This window comes from Echinops telfairi, unplaced genomic scaffold (genome assembly GCF_000313985.2).
Source record: "Echinops telfairi isolate 266 unplaced genomic scaffold, ASM31398v2 ScPeMD7_7407;HRSCAF=8445, whole genome shotgun sequence".
NCBI classification, from domain to species: domain Eukaryota; kingdom Metazoa; phylum Chordata; class Mammalia; order Afrosoricida; family Tenrecidae; genus Echinops; species Echinops telfairi.
The window spans coordinates 925327-940242 of NW_022111307.1; the positions used below are offsets into that span (position 1 = coordinate 925327).

The 14916-nt window shown below is 42.9% G+C and overlaps 1 protein-coding gene across 3 annotated transcripts in view; it reads right to left on the reverse strand.

Moving 5' to 3' along the window:
• LOC101662924 (interleukin 1 receptor accessory protein) overlaps positions 1 to 10923 on the reverse strand; it is a 150774-nt gene extending 139851 nt beyond the window's left edge. For all 3 annotated transcript variants that reach the window (XM_045296436.1, XM_045296437.1, XM_013007426.2), the window contains exon 1: positions 10832 to 10923. The gene's annotated coding sequence lies outside the window, so the exon portion shown is untranslated. The remainder of the gene's footprint in view (positions 1 to 10831) is intronic.
• Between the last annotated feature and the right edge of the window lie 3993 nt (positions 10924 to 14916).

Below are 14916 nucleotides of genomic sequence, written 5' to 3' on the forward strand. Positions count from 1 at the left end.
CATTTCTGACTACAGGAAAAATATACTGTCATTTGAAATGTTTTATAACTTGGCCTCAAATGACTCTTCAAATATTTCATAATTCACTCTCCCCTTTTCCTAAATTCTCCAATTGGTACCTTCTATTTCATGAATATACATTTTAGATTGTTAAGGAAGTCATTTTGCTTGGAACTGTGATCAATGCCCCTAAAAGCAGTAGTCAAAAGAATAAACATCGTATTGAGGTTGTATTTTGAATTGTATCTTCCTCTCACTCCTGTTGACCCCTTTATTTATAATGCCATCTTCATTTATCTATTTAAGTAAAACCTCCCCAATGCAAAGGGCTCTAAATTAAATAATCTTTTAAATTAGGCCATTCTAGATAAGGCCTTTCTAGGTAGAAATATTCCTACTCTGAATGTCCTCCATAATTATAGTTAGTAGTTATTAAATAGCATTCACCACTGTCTGCCTTTTCATTGTTATTTATTCTGTCTTTGAAGTCTCTACAAAATGCAGCCAGCAGCATACTATCCATGCACAGGGAAGTATCCACCAGAGCCCGAGACAAAGTTCTGACCCTCAGAAGCCCCCATCCTCTACAAGTCCAACCTCCGCCTTTTTCTGAATTCTTGCTTGAGATACTAGGATTAGCCTTGTTTCTGACCCTTTGCCTGTTTCTCTGGTTCTCTGAGCTCCACACTGGTAGCTGTAGAAGTTGAGATGGATCACTTGGTCCACATATGGTTGGACCACATAGGGTCCACATAAGCTTTTTCTTAATGGGGGGTTTATCTACTTCTCTGTATGTCTCTTTTTCTCCCCACCAAGTGTCCAAAGGATAGAAACCGTGACTTAAACAATGTTTGTCTTATGCATGATCTAGTACTTAATACATACCCAATAAATGCAGCCAAACTGGGACACATTCCCTTACCACCTGCAGCATCGATTTAATATATTCCCACCTCCATCTGAGTGTCATCAACTGAGTAAAGCTACAGGATAAACAACATTGCTGAATGACTCGAGAGGAATATTTACTTCCGTATCTTCTATGCTGTGGTTGGTGACATTCTAATTGATTCTGACTCATGGTGATCCCATGTGAGGACAGCAGTATTGCTCCATAGGGTTACTGAGGTTTATTGTCCAAGATGCCTCTACAAACCAAACAAACTCATGGCCAACTTCATTGAGTCTATTTTAACTCACAGTGACCCAACAGGGCAGGGAAGAACTGCCCCTGTGGGTTTCTAAGAATGTAACTCTTTACAGGAGTAGAAACCTTGTCTTTCTCCTGTGGAGAGGCTGGTGGTTTTGAACTGCAAATCCTGTGGTTAATGCATAACCAGGACACCCTCTGGATGGGTTCAACATTCCAATATTTCAGTTCATAGTCAAGCACTCACCTATTTGCTCTACCCCACAATTTTACAGGTGATGAAACCACATTTGCACAGGCTAAGCAACTAGTAGGCCTAGCTTTCAAACCCAGCCCTAACTCTACAGTTAGCCAACTCTTCACTACCCTCTCTACCTACTTAGTCTCCATGCCTCTATCATTGTCTCTCTCTCTAATTGCAACATTAAAGTCTGATCTTCCAGAAAAGTACTTTTTAGCATGAATTACAATGCTTGAATCACTGCGGTTTCTATAAGTAGAAAGAATTTTTATTTAAAAGCCAGGCTTCTTCCATGGACATTAAACGAGCTCAAAGGAGGAAAGAAGGAAATGTGCATTCATAATGCTGAAATCCACATGAATACCAAAGAACATAGCCATACATTTCTGTGTAAAAGATGACAGTGATTCATGGTGACAGAGGTTCTGCTTTATTAAAGACTCTACATCAAAGGTTCTCATCCTGTGGGTAGCGACCCCTTTGGGGGTCGAACGACCCTTTCACAGGGGTCACCTGATTCCTACCAGTAGCAAAATGACAGTGATGAAGTAGCAACAAAAATAATTTTATGGTTGGGGGTCTCCACAACACGAGGAACTGTATTAAAGAGTCACGGCATGAGGAAGGTTGAGAACCACTGTTCTATATTCATCTCCCAAACAATAAAGATGCTTAGTCAAGCTGTATAGCTTTTCTCTTTATCCCAAACCTTGATCTGGGGGCGGAAAGTTGTTTGCAGGCCATGGAAACAGCAGAATCCCATCACTGCGGAGACAAGAAGTATCTAACTGGATCTGGCACTAGTATAGTGCCCAGTTATGACCCTCACTTAAGTCAGAAGGTTCTGGGGCACCTGAGACTCCAGGTTCCACGTACCATGATGTGTGAACGAGTCTGTGCTCATGGGCCTCTACAGTTCTTCCTACATCATTACTCGACAACCACAGATCCAGGTAACCCTCTCCTAGAGACTATCTCTTGGAAAATCCTCACTTTCTAGATGAGAAAAAGGCTTCCTAGAGAAGGAAAAAGAATTAACAAGTGGCTGTGCTGATGAATTGGATGCACTGAAACACGTGGCGTTGTAGTTAGAAAACTAGGGTAGAACACCCAACTCTCTCAACTGCTTACATCCCCACAAATGTAGGATGATCACTAAGGAAGACCAGATTATGATGCTGGCAAGGAATATCCAGTATGCCATGGACCCTAGACAAATGAACACATTTTTCTTGAATGAAATACAGTCAGAATGCTCCTTAACAGGGAAGCTGGTGAGAGTTCATCACACAAACTCTGGGCATGTGATCAGGAGGGACCCACCTCTGGAGGACATTAACTTGGGTCAAACAGGGACCCTAAGAGTGAAGTTAATACAGTGGCTATAGCAGTGGGCTCAGCCATGTTGTGAGATCAGTGCAGGACTGGGCGGCATTTTGCAAAATAAAATCTAGTCCCTGAGAAGCTGAACAGGAAGTTCCCATTCAACAGCAGCTTCTCTGGGAATCAGAATTAGAAAGCATGTTGCTAATACCTGTCCTGTGATTATTTACAATGTAAACCTCCACCTAATTCATGAGAAAAGGTTTAAAAATGAATGTGTTATAAATAAGTACATGTCTATATAATAAAATAAACATTGTACAGGTTTAAGGGCTAATGGCCTATATAAAAAAACTTGGTACAATTTAAGCCAAGGGCTTCTATCACGTAATCTAACATTTATCATATACATAATCAAATCATTATCATTGCTGTCATTATTCATAACAAAGGCTAAATCTTTGTTGCATCAGTCTCTTAACAAATGTTATAGCATATAATTGGTCCTTCCCAACTCATTGGTTTGAGGAAATGGGTTTTATTATTCCCATTATAGAGATGTTAAAAATGAGAGGAAAACAGATCAAATAGCTTGTCAAACCTTGGCACCTCGATTTGATGCATAAAATCATGGTCTTTCCATGACAGTATGCACCTATAGTTCTAGGGCACCATAGTATCTAACCATAACTAGCTTAAGGAGCTACATTATCAAAGAAAAAACATTTTTAGATACAAAGTTTATAAAATAACTGCTTCTCTTTCTTGTTGTCCTTAGCATTGTCTTGGAACGGAGGGAGTCAATGTAATCATAAGGACTTATGTGCCAGACAGGCAGAAACCACAGGCTTTCCTAGATAGACACTGGGCATAAAAGGTCATCTGTATTTATACCCAATCGATGTCATTTGTATTAAATAATGGCTGGGATGACGTGACTTCTTTTCTGCTTTTAGACATCTTGAGATGGAAGCTCCTTGCACCAACCTGCTTGCCCTGGAAACATCCCACTTTATTTCAAGTTATTTATTTATGACATTTTATACTGGCCTTGCTGTCAATATATGCAAGTCCACACTTCATTGTCATCCTTCATGATGTTTACTGCAAAACTCACTTGGTTGTTTGGGTAGAAAAGTGCTTTCCCATCTCCTCCAGTCTGCAAGTCTATCATTCTTTCTGATTTTGTGGCCACAAAATCAAAAGACATTAAACTTACCTTATTAGTCTGTACTGGCAACCTTTGAGTTAAATAATGTTATGCAAAAATTATGAGAAAACCAGAAATCTGATTCTGGTCTACCTGCCGTAGTATGAATCAACCTTGAAAGTAATAGAATTTGTAGTGTACAAAGTACTGTGTTATGCGTGGTGCAGATACACAATCATCTCATTTGCTTAGGTGCTAAACAAGAACTGTGCTAAAAAAAGAGCACAGACACATTACTTAGCCACAGTTTGAAAAAAGTCCTAATCGCGATAACAGTTATATACACATTGAAAAAAGGCAATCCTTCTTTTAAAAAAGGGTTCCATGGACTAGAAAAGAGCAACGAAATTTTTAAGCAACATGGTTAGTGAAATGGCTTAAATTGTGTCCTCCCAAATTTTGTGTTATGCTCCTAACCCCTATATCTATGGAAAAGGCATCCTATTGGTATAGTGGCTATGCACTGAGCTGCTAACTGCAAAGTCAATGGTTCGAACCCATCAGTTGCTCCACAGCAGAAAGATGAGGCTATCTACTCCCATGAAGATTTAAAGTCTCAGAAACCAAAAAGGGCAGGTCTGTCTTATCCCATAGGGTTGCTATGGGTTGACATCAGCTCACTGCCAATGAGGTTTTGAGATACCTATGGGAGGAACTCTGGTGGCACAGTGGTTAAGCACTCAACTACTAAATGAGAGATAGGCAGTTCAAATCCACTAGCCACTTTGCAGGAGAAAATTGTGGCACTCTTCTATAGAGACTACAGCCTGGAACACAATATGGCACAGTTCTACTCTGTCTTATGGGGTCAGAGTTGATTTACTGGTATCTGTTCAATGCACTCCTATTTGGGAGGAGGGTTTCTACGTTATATTCATGAGAGGCCATATCAATGTAGTTTATATTCTAAAATAGCACATTAAGCACAGAAGAAAAACACACATGGTTCTATGTGGAGATTACCAAGCAAAAGAAGCTGATTTCAATGCCCTCCCCAAAGACTTCCCCCAGAACCAACAGAGAGAAAACCTCATAAAAATGGTATCTGAATTCAGACTTCCAGCCTTCTGTCCGAAAATAAATCTGCGTGTGAAACACACCTACACATCACATTTCTATTATGGCAGCATTAAGAAATTAAGATCATTGAGATGGAACATGGGGTAAAAGGCAGGGAGTGGGCATTTCAGAATCTAGTTATACAAAGTCTTCTGATGGTATGATGCGATCTCCAGTAAATGTGGGGTTGTGGGCCAAAAGGCAGGGCTCTAGACATCCAACAAGTCTAATATTTACAACTTGAATAAAATGGGCAAGGGTATAAGTCTCTGAGCCTCAGTCCTCTCATCTATAAAAGACAGGCACTAATGCATACCTGAGAGTTACTTTTATGCTTGAATGAAATTACTGAAGTAGGTGCAGAAATGAATGCTGATTTCTTTTGCTCGCCTCTGTTTGGCCAGAAAATACAGCTGTCTCCTGGGCATCAAGCAACAAGAGAAATTTCTCTTGCATGCCATTTTCCACTTTTAATTTGACTGTTGAAAAGAGATGTGATGATATGGTTTCAGAGTTGAAAGGAATTTTAAAGAAAAACACACCACATATGGAATCTGAGAAACCTTAGCGTTCATGCAGCCCAACTTGCCCATGGGTTAGACTCACACTGCTAGAGTGGGGATAGGGTAGATTACTGGTCCTAGATCAAGGCTTCCATGCCCGTCCAGTAGATCATAATGTAAGGCTTCCCCTAAATGTACAAGAAAATACGTCTTTGAGTCTCAGCAAGGGCACTTAATTTGTAATTCTGGTCATTCTACTTAGCCTCTCAAGAGCCTGTTTCCTACAAAAAAATACACAGGTATATTGTAAAGATTGAATTCGTGCATATACTCACAACACTCAGCATAAATCAAAACAGAGTTCAGTCATTTGGATGATCATAAGTCTACTAATAAATTGAAGAAAGAGAAGAAGAAACAATTCATGTGTATTAAATACTTCCTGGGCTGCTTAGTGCAAGGTCAGTAGTTTGAAACCATGGGAGAAAGGCTTTCTACTCCCTTAAAGAATTATGGTCTCAGACGTGCCCAGGGCCAGTCCGACCCTGTCTTACAGGGCCGGTCGCTCAGTTGCAACTGGTGCCATGCCATGGCTTTTTGTGTTTGTTGTGTCATGAATATGTTGCTGAGACAGGGACCTTAACCTCCAAATAGGCATCAAATCCCCATTTCCTAGCTAAGGAGATAGAGCCTCCTCCTGGTGGATGAACTTGTCTCAGGTAATTGTCATCCTCACAGGCCCACACTGTCCCAGCTCCAGTGGCAGTCAGCATAAAGTCAGGCTAGGAAGAGGACAGCGGACCACGGTGGCTCTGTTTCGTCCAACTGCCAGTGCCAGCACTCTCTCTTTCAGGGGTAGAGAAAACAAGGAAAAATGGGCAAATGACGCCACCCTCCCCCCAAATTATCAATATTGGATACCAAATGTTCTGTAGCCTTCCCGTTTTACTCTCGCTTCACCACTACAGAACTATTTCCAAAATGAGCCAAGAGCTCTGTAGGTGGCTTTTTTGAATAGTGCACCAGCCTGGTGACAGTGACTCACCAGCTCCTCCATCTGTGTCACCAGCAAAAGCTGACAAAGTTGAGCCACAAATGCAACTGTGTTTTCTGGAGATAACCTTTATTTTCATTCTTGATCTCCTTCTCTGATTGCCTCCAGTCCCATTCTGGTCTCCTAACTGCCAGGGACAAAGACGCTAAGTGCCTACCGTTTTGACAGAAGCAAGCAAGCCACACACTCCCCAACAACCAAAAGGCAAGAGCAAAATGTTTCTCCCGGAACTGAGTTTGCAAGCTCCTCTGCTCGCATCCAAGCAGAGAAACCTGGCGGCCAGTGAAGGGTCCCCCTGCCTGCTCAGAAACAACGGTGTTCATCTTTCTGCCTAAATCGTTAGCCATCCAATCCCCGAGGATGGAAACCCCAGCAGCTGACCAGGCGGCGCTCAGCACAGCAGCAATGGCTGCTTTTGCACACTGCTTTCTCTTCCCAGAGGCTTCACGACGTTTGTGAAAAATCCCATCTTCTTGCAAGACCATTTTTGAAAGAAACATTTTTTTTCACAAACTTTCTGAAGCCCTGTAATCGGTCACCTTTGACTCATGGCTTGATGAAAGAGGTAAGTAATGACTCGTAGCACTGATTCCTCAATCTTCTTACCACTTTGCCTGCTACGGCAGAGACAGCACGGGAAAGAAGTCCCTGAAAACAGGAAGGAAAACCTGACACAGTTCTGCGCTGAGTGTCTTCACAGTACCCTTCCTCGGAGCAATTGAAGATGTGTGACATCAAACCCCAGTACATGACAGCAGCAGGGATGCTTTAGGGATCTTCCTTTTAAACGCTCTCCTGGGAGTGGGCCGATCAAACATGATAGCTTTATGGTTAAGTATCATTCCATTAGTAATATCCTCTGTGGGGGCTGGAAGGATCACTTACAATCACCAACCCAATAAAGCCAACTTAACACTGAGGTATATTGTCAAAGATCTCAGAGTGTGATGGGAAAAATCTTGAGCTGGAAGTCAAATGGTTCGATTTGTGGTATGAGTTTCCTTTGAATAAACTCTAACTCATGCTATCCTTAGGTATAATAGAACTAGCTCTATTGCTGGATTGATTTTAACCCATTTCAGGACCCTTAGAAATCTCTCATTTCTCTGAGTCTCAATGAGTGGATTTCTCAACAAATTGAGAATAGCTAAGAAGAGGTATCATGTAATCACTGTATAAGGAGTCCTGGTAACACAGTGGATTAATAATTGAGCTGCTAACCACAAAGTCACCAATTCTAACCCACTAGCTGCTGTGTGGGCACAAGATGAGGCTTTCTGTTCCTGTAAAGATGTGCAGTCTCAGAAAACCACAGGAGCAGTTCTGCACTATACCATAGATGCTCAAGGAGTTGAAATCAAATCAGTTCCATTGAAGTGAGTGTGTGAATCACTGTGTGTCATTTACACTATTGCATTTCAAGGTAATCAGCGGGTGCTGATTCCATTCCAGTTTATGGTGACCTCGTGTGTGTCAGCGTACAACTGGGCTCCACGATGTATTCAGTGGCTGATTTGTCTACAGTAGATCACCCGGCCTTTCTTCTGAGGCTCTTCTGGGTAGACTCAACCCCAACTTTCAGTTAGCAATTGAGCATATTAACCATTTTCACCACCCAGGGACAAAACTGTGAGGATGAGTATTGCCTCTATTGCTGTTGTTGCTATTGTTTGTTTTAGAATGGGAATAAACAGAGGCTGTAAATGGTTAGGTAACTTTCCCAGTATCTCTCAGCTACATAAGCCTCAGGGCTAGCATTGGAAATCATGTAGGTTTGACCACAAAACCTGGATTCTTCTCGCTGCTTGTACTTCTTCCTCTGCCAGCCATGTACTTCTCCCAGGGCTACTGCAAGTAGCAAGAAGATAATCTATGTGGAATATACTTTGGAAATTTAAAAATTTTTAAACAAACATATGTATTGTTTTGGTAATAACAAATGAAAACCAAATAGGAAGTAGATAGTTGGGTGTCCTTCCATCAAAGAATCAGTGTCAAATAGAAATAGTGTTCAGTCTCATTTCCATCCCCTTGTCCTGACCTTATTTTGAACATTTTCCATCTCCCCACAAGTCCCCAGTCTCTCAGGAATGCTTTCAGGTGTATCCTGGCCAGCTTATCACAATGGAAACACACGAAACTAGCAGACTGAAGCAAGTGATCCCATCCTCAGAAATGCTTGGTGTGGGAAGTACCAAAGCAGGTACCTTCCTTTCTCGGAAGACAGATGCACCACACCCCCTCTAGCGCATGCAGCATTACCATGCTAAGGCTAGGGACTGTGAAGGAGGCAACCAATGGGAACAGGGGATATGCTCTTAAACACAGAGTTTCAACCATGGCTGTATTTTATAGTAAATAACTGTATGAAATCCATCAGAGTATAATCAAATGTCATGAGCAGATTGTGTGAAGGAAGTAATTTAATTTTAAAATACCAATAACAAAGTAAGACTAGTATTGGTGTGTGCATGAGTGTGTGTACGTTTCACATGAGTCAAATCTGCATCCTGTAGAAATTGAATTTAACAGCATCACTACCCAATCCAGAAATATATGAGGATTTTGTTGCTGTCTGCCTATACTAAAATACATCAAAGTGTTTAACCTAAGAGAGCAGAAATTAAAGTTGGAACCTCTAAGTTCTTTCGTCTTTCTATCTCTCATTAAATAAAAGACCCTTTTGTGGGTTAAAAAAGGATGCTTTCTGACCCGGGGAGCTCACAGAGAGGAGGTCTAGCCTAAAAAAAGTACTAGGGAATTTGCATTACTGGGAAACAATATTTCTGTGTCTTATACATGAAGACAAGGCACATGTGGTCAACAATCTGAAAACACTTCCTATCACAGAAGCATTTAAACTTCAAAGAAGAAATTGATCGCTTTCCAACAGGTTCCATTAATTAGACCTCCTGCATTTCAACAAGACCCCCAGGTGATTTTTATAGATTGGCAAGTGATTATTATGTATATATGTAGACTCGGTTTACTATACCAACAATGAAAATGCAAATTATATTCAAGGGCCAGAACCAGAATGAACCGGTTGGAGTCCCTGAAGAAAGCATCCCCATATTTCCAGACTTTCAAAAAAAAAACATTGTAACGTATACAATTGCATTTCGGAAATCCTGAATCCCCACAGTTACTATATGATATTATATACAATAGTTGTCATCAGTTTACAGCTCATCAGGTGCCAGGCATGTTACTTGACTTATCCCATTGAACCCTCCCAACTACTTAAAGTATCATAGTGACCACAATAATCCCATAAAAATCCTGAGGACCAGAAAAGCTGGTAAATCTCCCCAAGTCCACAAGTCTAAAAAGTGGCAAAGCGAAACAGGTAAGTACTACATCTCAGCTAGTAGCTACCCCAAGGATTCTTAGGGCAGAAGAGGAAGAGCCAAACATTGCAACAAGTCCTACTTCACAATTCCACCACTAGGGAGGGGGTGGTGGGAAGGCAGGTGGGAAGTGTCTTTTAAATGAAAAAACAGAAGTTAGTTTTTATGTTTGACTTAGCTTCCTTGATCATTCCCAGTACTCGAAAATGGGAAGGTGCTACTCTGTAAGTCAGCTCTTTTTCAAAAAGGGACATTCTAACCTCCACAGGGCCACTAGCTCCGCATGCTCCCTCTGATGCCGGGGAGAGAAAAGAGACTATGATAGGAGGTCACCAAAGCCCAGGGGGTTTTCTCCTCTATTGGGGCTCCACCAAGCACAGGACTGACACTACACTACGCAGGGACAACTTTAGGGAAAGGAGGTCAGGCGAGGCAGCAGCAAGGCTTCAGGCAACCCTTAATCAGGCTCTCACAGATCTGACTTGGAAGCGGCATGGTGGTGCCAAGCGAGCAGGGGGAGCACCCCACCGGGTGGGCAACCCACCCTGGGCACCCCACCCGTGGGCGCCCTACCCTCTTTTATCCCCACTACACGGGGAAGCTTTCTGTATAAACCAAGCTGGGAGGAGATCAGGGGAGACCCCCAAAGGAGTGGAGCTGGGAACAGGGGTGGGAGGAGGCTGGTGGAAAGGCAAAGCCACCGCTCAACTGCATTACTTAAACCCCGAGGAGGCATGGATAGGGCACCGGGCAGCTGGGTTCCAGCCCTCCACCACAGCAAAAACTAAACGAGTGATCGATCGCAGTCGCTGCATTGCTCTGTGGCTCAGTTTCCCCTCTTGTAAAACAGGAGGGTTGACATGATATCTAAGAATCCTTCTGCTCTGAAATTCTGCGGCTTTGGCGATTCTTCCGAACCCGCATGGCAGCGCCAGACTCACCTTTCCTGGGAAGCACAGCGCGAGCAGCGAAGGCAGCGAGCCAAAGGGGTCACCAGGCACCGCTTCCTGCGGCACGCCAAGCCAAAACCGCGCCCCGGAGACCCTAATCCGGTGAATCTTCCCCACGAAAGCATTTTACTTTCCGCCGCACTTTCTTTTTCCCCGTTTCGGGGCTCCACCCCTCGCGCGACGCGATTGGCCACTGCCCCGAGGCCCAGGCTCCGCCCACCGCCTGGGCTGGCCAGCCGCCCCCGCGCGGTTTCCCGGCGTCGGGGCCACAGCGAGGCTCCCCCGCCCCCGCCCTGTGGGGCGGAGCCGCGCCGGGCTGGACTGGGGCGGCGCGAGGCGGGCGGGCTCTCCTGGGGCGCTGCCTCCGCCTGGGCCGACCCGAGCGTGCCAGGAGAGAAGCTAGTTCGTCCTGTAGTTGGGCAAGCAGCCGGCCACTCTGGGGTAAAATTGCACCACCAGCCCTACGGAAAACCATGGTCTCCGCTGCGATCGATACTACCCTGCCTTTTCTGCGTGTCTTGATGTTAATAGTTACCATGCTGCAGGGCGGGGAATCAATCTTGGCTACAAGATGTGCCCTGCCACTCTGCTTGGCACAGGGGGCAAGGAGAGGAAACTTGCGGATCCGCGGATCCCGTAGTCCAGACCGAATAGCACTGCCAGTTCTGGGAACAAACTACACACCAGGACAGCCAGACTGAATCAGTAGTACTACTCGTGTGCCCAGTGCACAGTAACCTCTCAATACATTTTTTCCCATGTGAGTGAATAAATGAAATGCCTAATAGGAGATGCCCCCTGCCTTCCAGTGGATTCCGACTCACAGCGGCCACATAGGACAGAGTAGAACTGCTAGGTCAAAGACTGGATCTTTACAGGAGCACACTGTGGATCTTTCTCCAGGCAGAGGGCCCGGAGGCCTTTAACCAAGGACCTGGAGTTTTGCAGTCCAACGCTAATCCTAAAATAATTATTCCCTTTTATTCACCCTCTTTTTCTAGGTTCCCGCAAGAACCCTCCGCTAATCTTTTACTACCCTAGTCAGTTCCTCCTTCAAGAACCTTATGTTGCTCCCTGTTGGTAAACATGTTTGTTCCTGGTGATCGCAAGACACTTTATGACCTGTGTCTGTTTCCCTCAGAGGTTTTTCAACAAATGTCCTCGAACAGATGAACTTGTTCCTACGACCCTGCCTGAGTCATCATCACGTCCCAAGATTTTCTCCCACACCTTCTTACCTAAGTGAATAATGTTTGTTTATAGACACAAGAAATCAAAACCCAAGCAGTTCAAAAGAGGAAGAAAAATAATGCAAAAGAAAAAGGGTGAGTGGGGAGGAAAAGGTAACCTGAGGTACACCTGCTGAGATGCCCAGCTCCACAAAGGTCAAGTGCTGCCCTGTCCTCCTGGAGCTTAATTTTCCAAGGTTATATAACAGCAAAAAATCAAAGCCAGGGAAATGTGCATGTTAGTTTGCACGTTTCACTCCTTGGTGGCACTTCTGAAAATTAAATCTAAAGAATTATTATTCATCTCTGGGTATCTAACACTGAATCGGTGCTCAGCACAATGTCACCAAAGGAATTATTTTAAAAGAAGAGGAAAAAGTTGTTTGTATAAATAAATAAAACTGCTCTTATTTATTCACGAAACATATTTGAGTCGATGACTAATTCTTTTAACTTAGCAATCATTTATATAATGTTTACAGTTTAGCAGAACCAATAATAAGCACTTTGCATATATTACTGCATTTAATCCTGAAAACAATTAATATAGAACTATTATTATCTCAATTTGTAGATGAGATAGAAGAGCTCATGTAATTTAACCCATGCTAGGAGCCCACAAGTGAAAAATGCAAGCTAAGGACCAATATGTTCAGTGTTCACGCTTTGAACCACCCAATTATAAAGTCCTTTGCTCCGCAGAAGCTATGATTCTGTGCAAAGCAAATGCTGGGGATTCACAGCTGAACCAGATGTATTCCTGGGCTTTGAGGAGTTACTCATAGCTTAATGAGCTGACAGGCTGTGAACAATAGCAAACTGGAAATAGAAAAAAAAATAAATCATTTGGAATTTAAATAATTATTAAATGATGCTATGTGTTCACAAAATAATTATTGTCATAATTAAAATATTATGAAAATATACTCACAAAGGAAAAGACTTATCACATAGTTAATTAGACTTTGTAAAGATTATCAAGACATATGGACAGAAATATAAAGAAATATAGGAAAATGTTAATTTGTTAGGATCATGGAGATGCAACATTCCTTTTTCCAGTATTCTTTCAGGTCAAAATGTTGTAACACAATTTTTTAAATTAAGCGTCCATCATGTACTAGGCATTTAATGAATCATTGTTGTCTGAATGAATGAAGATGCAGTCACCAGTGTCAGTACATAATGGTGTTGCATGTGTAGGAAATGCACAATAAGATATTTCTGAGTTGATTCAGGAATTTCTCTTGTGTCTAGGTTTCCATTGAGTCAGTTCCAACTCCCGGTGACCCAATACACAACAGAAACCCTGCTCCGTCCTGCTCCAGCCTCACAATTGGTTCCCATGCCTGACCCATGGTTGTAGTCACTGTGTCAATCCATCGCATTGAGGGCCTTCATTTTTACTGCCACTTCACTTTGCTAAGCATAGGGTCCTTCTCCAGGGACTGTTCTCCTGAAAACACGCCCCAAGTATATAAAACAAAGTCTTACCATCCCTACCTCTAAAGAGCACTCTGGCTTTACTTCTTCCAAGACAGATTGGCAGTCCGTGGAACTTTCAATATTCTGCTCCAGCACCACAATTCAACAGCATTGATTCTTCTACAGTCTTCTTGATTCAATGTCTAACTGTCACATACACATGAGGCAATTGAAAATACCATGGCTTGGACCAGATGAACTATAGACCTCAAAGTAGCAGCCTTTCTTTTCAATACTCTGAAGAGGTCTTGTGTAGCAGATTTACCCAATGCAATGTATCTTTAGAGCTCTTGACCACTGTTTCCATGAGCACTGATAGTGGATTCAAGCAAGACAAAATCCTTGACAGCTTCAATCTTTTCTCCATTTATCATCATGGTCCCTCTTAGTCCAGTTGTGAGGATTTGGGTCTTCTTATGTTGTAATCCATCCTGAAGGCTGCAATCCTTGATCTTCATCAGCAAGTGCTTCTGGTCCTCCTCACATACATCAAGCAAAGCATGTCTCAGGTTGCTAATAAAGTATTTGAGGTATTTGGGAAAGCAATATTAATCTTCTTCCTCTGGTTACTGCTGTTGTCTGCACATTGCCTCCAACTCATGGCAATGTTACATGTAACAAACTGAAACATTGCCTGGTTCGCTACCATCTTCAAGATCACTAATATATTTGAGACCATTGTTGGGGCTATTCTACCAGTCCATCTGAAAAACGCTGTTAGAGAACTAAAATTACCTCCAACGTAGAGATGAAGGTGTCCTAGCTTTTGCAGACGCCCTGCCTGCAAACACTGAGTCCTTTTCTAGTAGTTGGTCTTTACTGATGATGTGGTGTCCATATAAGCAAACCAAATGTCTCCATCTTTGCTTCTAAGGAACATTCTGGTTGAACTTCTTCGAAGGCGAGTTTATTTGCAATCCCTCATTGTGGCACTGGGGTAGTTCTATAATTGCTTGCCTATTTGAGAAGAGCAAGCATTAAGAGGTGAAGTCTAGTCTGTCAATCAGGTGATAGCCAATGATTCCTCTATGTGGGCATGGCCTTCTCCTGAAGATTCTGGGAACTCCAGTATTCTTCCTTGGAAGCAGTAAGCTCGCTCTCTCGCTCTCTCTCTCTCTCTCTCTTTCTCATTCTTGCTGTCACTCTCGCTCTCGCTTTCACTCTCTCTCAACTCTCTGTGAGACATTGCTGTGGAGGAAAAATCACATGAAACTACCCTGAGGCAGTCAGAGTTTCAGAGCTAAAGGAACCACATGGAGACCACTGCCAGCGCTGAGATGCTTACAATGCCACTGGATCCACAAGACTTCCAATCCACTGGTCTGTGATCTTCCTGCATTCGGCATCATTGCATGTGTTTTG